The following is a 6,960-nucleotide window of genomic DNA, read 5'->3' on the forward strand; positions in this document are numbered from 1 at the left end:
AAAAAAAAAAGAAAAGAAAAAAGAAAGAAAATCAGTCAGAAAGAAGCCTTTGTGAGAAATACTAATGTGGGGTGTTTCCAGTGCTGGCCAGTCTTGACAGGGCTACCATCCCGGTCTGGAGACATACGGGTCATTCTGATGAGCTGGGGGGAGTCGGGAAGCACCTCTGCCTGAAAGGGAGCTGGTTTTTTGGCCTCTCCTGTTGGAGAAAATCTCCTCTGAGGTCTCCCCATGAGTAAGAGGAGGACAGACTGAACTGTTCTTCCCCTTTGCAGAGAGAACAGCAGACCTGCAGGTCCCCAAAGATTTTCGTTGGATGTATCAGGGAGCTAGGCACACAAATCTCTTAAAGGCATAACCGTGAGCAGGCAAGGAAGGGAAGAGCCATTAACCACTTCCTGGGAAATGTGTGGTTTGGTCAGACCTGCCAGATCTAGCCCACAGCTCCAACTGCTTCCTTCTTGTCTTTATTACTGTGAAGTAAATGCTCCCACGTGGCAGGCACTGAGTAAATATCTATTCCTTTGATGATTCAAGCGTTTTGAGTGATACCATCAGCTGCAAGGGCACAAAATGTAAACACAGGCATTATTCCTCCCATTTCCTCTCATTTCTGACAGGTGAAGGGGAGTGGAGGGACATGTTGTCAGCCAACAGGACAGCACAACTTCCCACCAGGCCAGGTCATGTTGTAGCTCTCARAGGTACAGGGGCTGGGGAAGCAGAGGGGTGGGAGGTGGGTGAAGAATCCTTCCAAAGCTTTGCCTTGGTTTGACTGCCAGCTATAGCTGTTCAAAACTTGCTGTGGCTCATCCTTGAGAGGATGAGAGCTACATCTCTTCTCCTCTTGTTGCCCAGAGATAAAGAATCATAGAATCGATAAGGTTAGAAGGACCTCTGGAGATCATCTAGTCCAGCCTTCAAACGAGTGGCCCATACGGAGATCGAACCCACAAGTTTGACATTATTAGCACCATGCTCTAACCAAGTGAGCTAAATAAAGGTACAGCATCCCTGTGGCAAGGAACAACTGACCAAGGAGGATTTACCCAGGTGATCAGAGAAATCAGATCATAAACATAAGGATGCAAATAAACACATTCATAGGCAATTACATGTTCTTCTATATGAGTCCTTGGGCAAGTGGGAAAAAATGAACTAGCAGGACCCCAAAGAAGAACATCAGAAATGCTGAGTTTCAGATCAAAAGTTTATTGAGGCCAGAACTGCCTGACAGCCCCATGCTGCCCTGGCACTATGCCTCTCCCCTCTAGCAGCTGTTTTGAGGATGTTGTCTAGGGCTTGGTCTAGCACCCCCAGTCCCCAAGTTTCCTTCCCTCTAGGTGAAGATGTACTTTCTTTTGTCTGTTTTAAGTTGAGCTCTTCTTAGCATCATTGAATGCCCCTGTTCTTACATGGTGGGTCTGGTGAGCAGCAGCTCTGCTTTCACATGCTTGGACTCCCTCACAGTTTCATAACCACTGACTATAACCCCCCCTCCCCCATCTCCTTCTCTCCAGACAATAAAATCACAAGATCTTTAGTTCCTGGTGCATTTTCTGTACCCCAGATGTCTGCTAGGATGATGTCCTCTTTGCGGCCCTAGATTGAAGAAACTGAACACAATGGAAAGATGGAAAAGTCAAAACGATGCTGTAGCGCAGTGGGGACAGGCTGGTCCAAGCATGTCACCCTCCAGAATCCACAAAGAGTCACTCAGTTGCCTACAGTGAGCCACAGACCTGAGAGAAGGCGTTTTGGGAAACCCATGACAAACTTCTGTTTTCAGGACGTGTGGGACAGCTGGCCTCATCAGTCGAGGCTCTGCGTCACAGCAATGCAGCCACCTCATTTCTGTGCTGGCCCTGCCTTTTCCAGGAACGTGTGTCTGACGTGTGTCAAGGCCCGCACYGCTTGACTAACCTGTACCTGTGGTACTGCTCTGCGACACACCGAACAAGGTTCCCAGCAACCACGGGGAGCTGAGTGGAAGGGAAGGAGCAGTGTAAATAAAACAGCATAGCTGAGCTGGCACAGCCTCTGGCTTCTCATACCCACTAGCCCCTCAGACTCCCTCTCCCCACTTTCCAGCAGCTTGGCAGGCTCCTAGACTCCCACAGGTCATGAGCCTACCAAGCAGTGTGCAGGTAACAAGCCCACCAAACTGTCTCACAGGGACACTCATTAGTTCTTTCCAGGATGCAAACTGAGTAAATTTAATCAAGAGCATGGCATTGCTGCTGTTTCATGCCAGCAATAATGTCCCTCAATTCTACCTCCACCTGTCCAGACCTCCAGGCCACGAGATGCTCCTGTGGTCCCACAGTCAGCCTGCAGCTCCTTGACTGATTGATCATCCCCACATTGCTTGACTAACCCACACCTGCAGCATTACTCAGCAACACACCAGATAAGCATCCCAGCAACCATGGGGAGCKGRGTGGAAGGGAAGGAGCAGTGTAAATAAAACAGTAGTTGACCTTTCCTTTTCCCCATGCTCCCAGGCAAGAGATAGTTGTCTGAATCCTTGATGTGGCAGTTCAGGACAAAAATGGCAAAAAAAAGGCAAAAAAGGGCTATATATAAATATATATGTATATATTTTCCCCAGTAAATGCTCAGCATGGGATCAACCAAACCACAGTGCTGGCATAAGGCAGAGAATGAGACCATGTGCCTGGGTAGSATCGGGGGAGCTCTGGCATAGCTGGGCTGAAACTGCTAAGGRATTGTCCCCTCCTAGTCCTCTGAGCTGACACATCTTCACTGAGGCTGYGTTACAGCTGCATGAATCCTACCATGGCTCAAATCGCCCTGAAAGACTGGATGGAGATTGAAGCTCCAAGCATGGTGTCAGTGCTGAGGCCAAACACATTCCCAAAGCAACTAAACGTGGAAGCATTTCAGGTCCTTCAGCAGTTCATTCTTACTCCAAGGAGGTAACATGGGGGAGACAAGAAATGGTGGCAGCAGAGGAAGGTAATTCCATACTGATGATCAGATTTGCCTATCTGGGAACTTGTACTCATTGGAATTCACCAAAAARGAAAGCCAAATTTCAGTTTCCCTCTCCTTGCATTCTTCTTCCGCAAGAATAAGTCTGTACAGAGCCATGGGCTTTCAATGCTAACACCTGCTAAATGTGACTGAACACTAAACAGAATGTAACACTAAACAGAAAAATATTTCCCTCGTAGGAGGTGGTCAGGGGTGTTTGCATTTCCTTCTTTGTCAGCCATGGCTGATTCTGCCTTGTGCAGCACTGAACACCATTTAAAACCCACAAATCTGCAGTGAGCATCGTGCTGGAGGAAAGCAGGCAACACATGTGCTAGGTGACTCCATCAAAGAGACAACTGCTCTTGGGAAGTATTTGTGGAGGATATCATTGGGTGTTGTGGGTAAGGCCTGGTCTTCTCAGTCCATCAGCTGCTAAAATCACTAAAGTTACCCTAGCATGAATTCATGCAAAGAAGAGGTCAGGGCAGCCATGTTTGCTTCTCTGTGTATTAAGCAAATGTGATTCAGTAACACTGCATTTGTGTGAATTTTTGGCAGTAGGGCTCACTCAGGAATGCCTGCCCAACTTCAGAGATCGCTGCTTGTAACACTTACATCAGTTTCCACTTTCCTCTGTGCATCCCAGGGTACAGTATCCACCTGAAGAAAAACGGAGGAATAAAATGCTCTTTTCTGCATTGTTTATGCTGTCAAAGTGCAGGCATACATGCTGCTCTGAGCTTTCACTTTAGCTAAATCGTTAGCAAAGGAAGAATYAGGTCTTAGATGCAGATACTGAAAGCAGAACTATGGGCCCTTGAGGTTGCTGCTACTTCTGACTTCAGAAATCACCTACTGTGCAAATATCATTTTTTTCAAAACAACCTATTAACTACTTGGSTATGTACAAATTAACACCAACAGGGAGCTTCATCAAATATCATCAAACAAAAGGACACTTTGACTACCAATGAAACCCGTCCCGTTCCTTCCAGCACATTCTTGCAGCTTATAGTTTCTATTCCTCTTAATATTTGCAGAGTCAACTTTGCTGTTTGCAGAGCACGTAATTTATGTTGAGATAGCAATATCCTTGGTTAACTCCCATCTCTGTCTCAATTTTTACCCTTACACTGTGGGTTTCTGTGATAAATCTGAGCAGCACTGGAAGCACTGTGAACAGCTTGTTTCTGCAAGCCCTGTTTTAACCCTATTTTGACGGCTAAAATGGCATGTGTACCCTTCTGCTAAGGCAAGGAAGGTAGCAGGAACAGGTCTGTGTCTATGCCACCACCTACTCTTTCAGGGCTGCTCCAAAACACTTCCCAAAATGCTGCAGCTATGCGAAAGCATGCCACAAAACTGATTTACTCTCAGTAGTGGAAACTAGGCAAGAGTTGTACAAAAAGGCCTCCAAGTTTGCAAGATGGTGCCCAACGTGAGTCTCACGCTCTGTCAGCCTGGACCAGTTTCAAGCCTTTCAATTAAATACCTCTGGTCCCTCATGAGGCTTTTTTCCATCAGTGTTGACCCTGATCTGATCCATCAGGGCTTTCAGCAGAGGGCAGCTGGATGTGGCTTTTGGATCTACAGGGTTTTCTATCTCTCTCCACCTTGCTCCTTTGCTGTTTGTCTGTCCCTCCAGCTGAACTAAGCTCTGCAAGCCTTCCTTGTGGGAGCCCAGCTAGGAAGTACAGCCTCCTTGCTCTGCAGCACCACAAACTTTGGAYTGTACCAAGCCATGCTCCTCTGCACAGCCAGGACTTCCATCCTGCCCTTGCAAGAAAAACCTGCTCACTGCCAGGCAACCCAGATGGTCCCTGCTGGAAACTCCCTATGGGGTCAGCAGTGGCCACTGGTCACAAGCCACTGGAGAGGGAGCTTTGCTCTGTCTCACCAGCACTTCTGGAAGCAGTATTTCTATTATGTGAGCAGGTTTAAAAAAGACCTTAAGAGCACAGCTACCTGCAGTACAGCTTGCTGGCTGGAGCCTGATACCTGCTCCAACATGTGGGGTGCATGGTGCCACCAGAGGGCACTTGTGAAGCAGGGCTCCCTGCTGTACCACAGCCAAGCCCCACTGTCCCCTTGCCTTCCTAATCTGTCCTCTTCCCAAACCACTGCTGGCCCTGCTTACCTGAGGAAAGAACACCTTCCCTGGCCAGGAAAGGGCTGACAGGACTCGACAAAGAAATATGCAGAAAGGCTCACCCAGCTCCTACTCCACTGCAGACTCAGCTGCTTCTAACTCCATGTGTGCGTGCACATTTTGTCACAGACTGGGGGAAGAAGCATTCCCATGAGGATGCACTCCTCCAGGAGTCTTTGAYTGTGCACCTTGGCTGCAGAGGAACTCTTTCTCCCTCATCTTCCTCAAGGCTGCCTCATGCCTATCTCTCACAGGTGCTCTCAAGTGGGACAGTGGAAGCCACTTAGGAAGAGCACAGAGAAACTGAGAGCTGAAGTCAACTCTTTGTTCTGCCAGACAGACCAAGCTTCCTTGTCCCACAGCAACACAGATTTTTCCACTCATGATTGTTCTTGGAGAATTCCAATGATCTCCGTTTTTAAAGGTGAGTCCAGACTCCCCCATGTTCCACTGATGGTAACTGTCACATTTTCTCAGCATTCTCTTCCTATTTCTGCTCTCTCGGCACAGCACCATGAGCTGAGATCATGAGCTGAAAACCTGCTGGTTTTTGCCATAGCCCTTAAATCCTTTTTATGAGGGAGACAGAAGACACAGTTCATTCCTTTGTAGGTCTGGTTTGGATCTTGGAAGCATGGGCTTTCATGTAAATGCTTGATACCTATGCATTCTTCAAGGCARCCCAATTAACAGCATAAGTGTGTTCATGTCATTGCTTGATGTCTGAGTGGCAAATTCAGGACAGCAATGCTAGCTCTACAAGGTCAAGCAAAGAGAAGAGCGATGGCATGACACACTAGGCTTACTCAGGAGTGTGCGCACAGTATGGTTCATATGGAGGCTGTGCATGCTTGCGAGTAGCACCAGGCAAATATCACCACTGCTGCCAGAGACAGGGGTACAAGGAGCCTTTCCAGACCCATGGACTCAACATTTGTAAAAAAATTCTTCCAACTTTGAGGGACTCTGTATTAGGCCCAGACCTGCTTCCCCAAGCACTTCCACTACCTTGGTGATGCTGTGCAGATGAGGAAGGTTAGCAGCATCTAGCATTTATTTTGAAAAATAAACTGCAGGAAGAGTCAGATGGAGCTGGATTTGGTTCATCTGACAAAAGAGAGGCCAAGGGGGATCTAGTAGCAGCCCACAACTGCTGGGAACAATCAGTAACAAGCAGGATGGAGCTGAACTCCTTTCCATGATACCAAGAAACATAACAAAGAGCAGTAATGACAAATTGCAGCTTCACAGGTTCATGTTGGACCAGTCTTTCCAGGATTCCAGGAACTGAGGAAAGTGGTGCCTCCCTGAACAGGGCACCAGAGAGGCAGCGATTTCCATCTCTGGGGTGTTTCAAGCCTTGCCTGGACCAAGTCACAAACACTCTGAGCTAACCCTGAAGACAGTCTTGCCCCAAGCAAGATAGTTGGTTAGTGACCCCTGGGAGGCCCTGCCAGCAGCACTGCTGGGGTCCTCTGCCTCATCCAACAAAAAGGCAGTGCTGCTCTTTTCCACTTTGCCACAGATGCGTGGCAACAGGCTCCACCGAGTGGGTGGACAACCTAAATTTCCGCTGAGTCACGCTAAGTCGAGAATACCTAAAAGAAAGAAAGGAAGGAAGGAGACCTCGAAAGGAAAGGGACGTTTTTCGCAGCACCACCTCCCAGCCGCCCCGTCCGAGGGGACCACCTCGCTGCGCGGACGCCGGGTGCTTGCAGGAGGCGGCGGTGCCGCGCCCGCTCCCGCGGCTGCCGACGGCGCCCGGCGCCGGCAGACGCGGGGCGAGGGGCGCTCGGCGGAGGGGCTGAGCG

General features: G+C 48.7%; 1 protein-coding gene across 1 annotated transcript in view; it reads right to left on the reverse strand.

Annotated features, from left to right (window-relative positions):
• Nucleotides 1–6,960, reverse strand: part of SPINK4 (serine peptidase inhibitor Kazal type 4) — a 16,639-nt gene that overhangs the window by 8,715 nt on the left and 964 nt on the right. The gene's annotated exons all lie outside the window — the stretch shown is intronic.

The sequence above is a fragment of the Rhea americana genome, unplaced genomic scaffold, assembly GCF_003343005.1.
Source record: "Rhea americana isolate MKP2758 unplaced genomic scaffold, rheAme1 scaffold_115, whole genome shotgun sequence".
NCBI lineage: Eukaryota > Metazoa > Chordata > Aves > Rheiformes > Rheidae > Rhea > Rhea americana.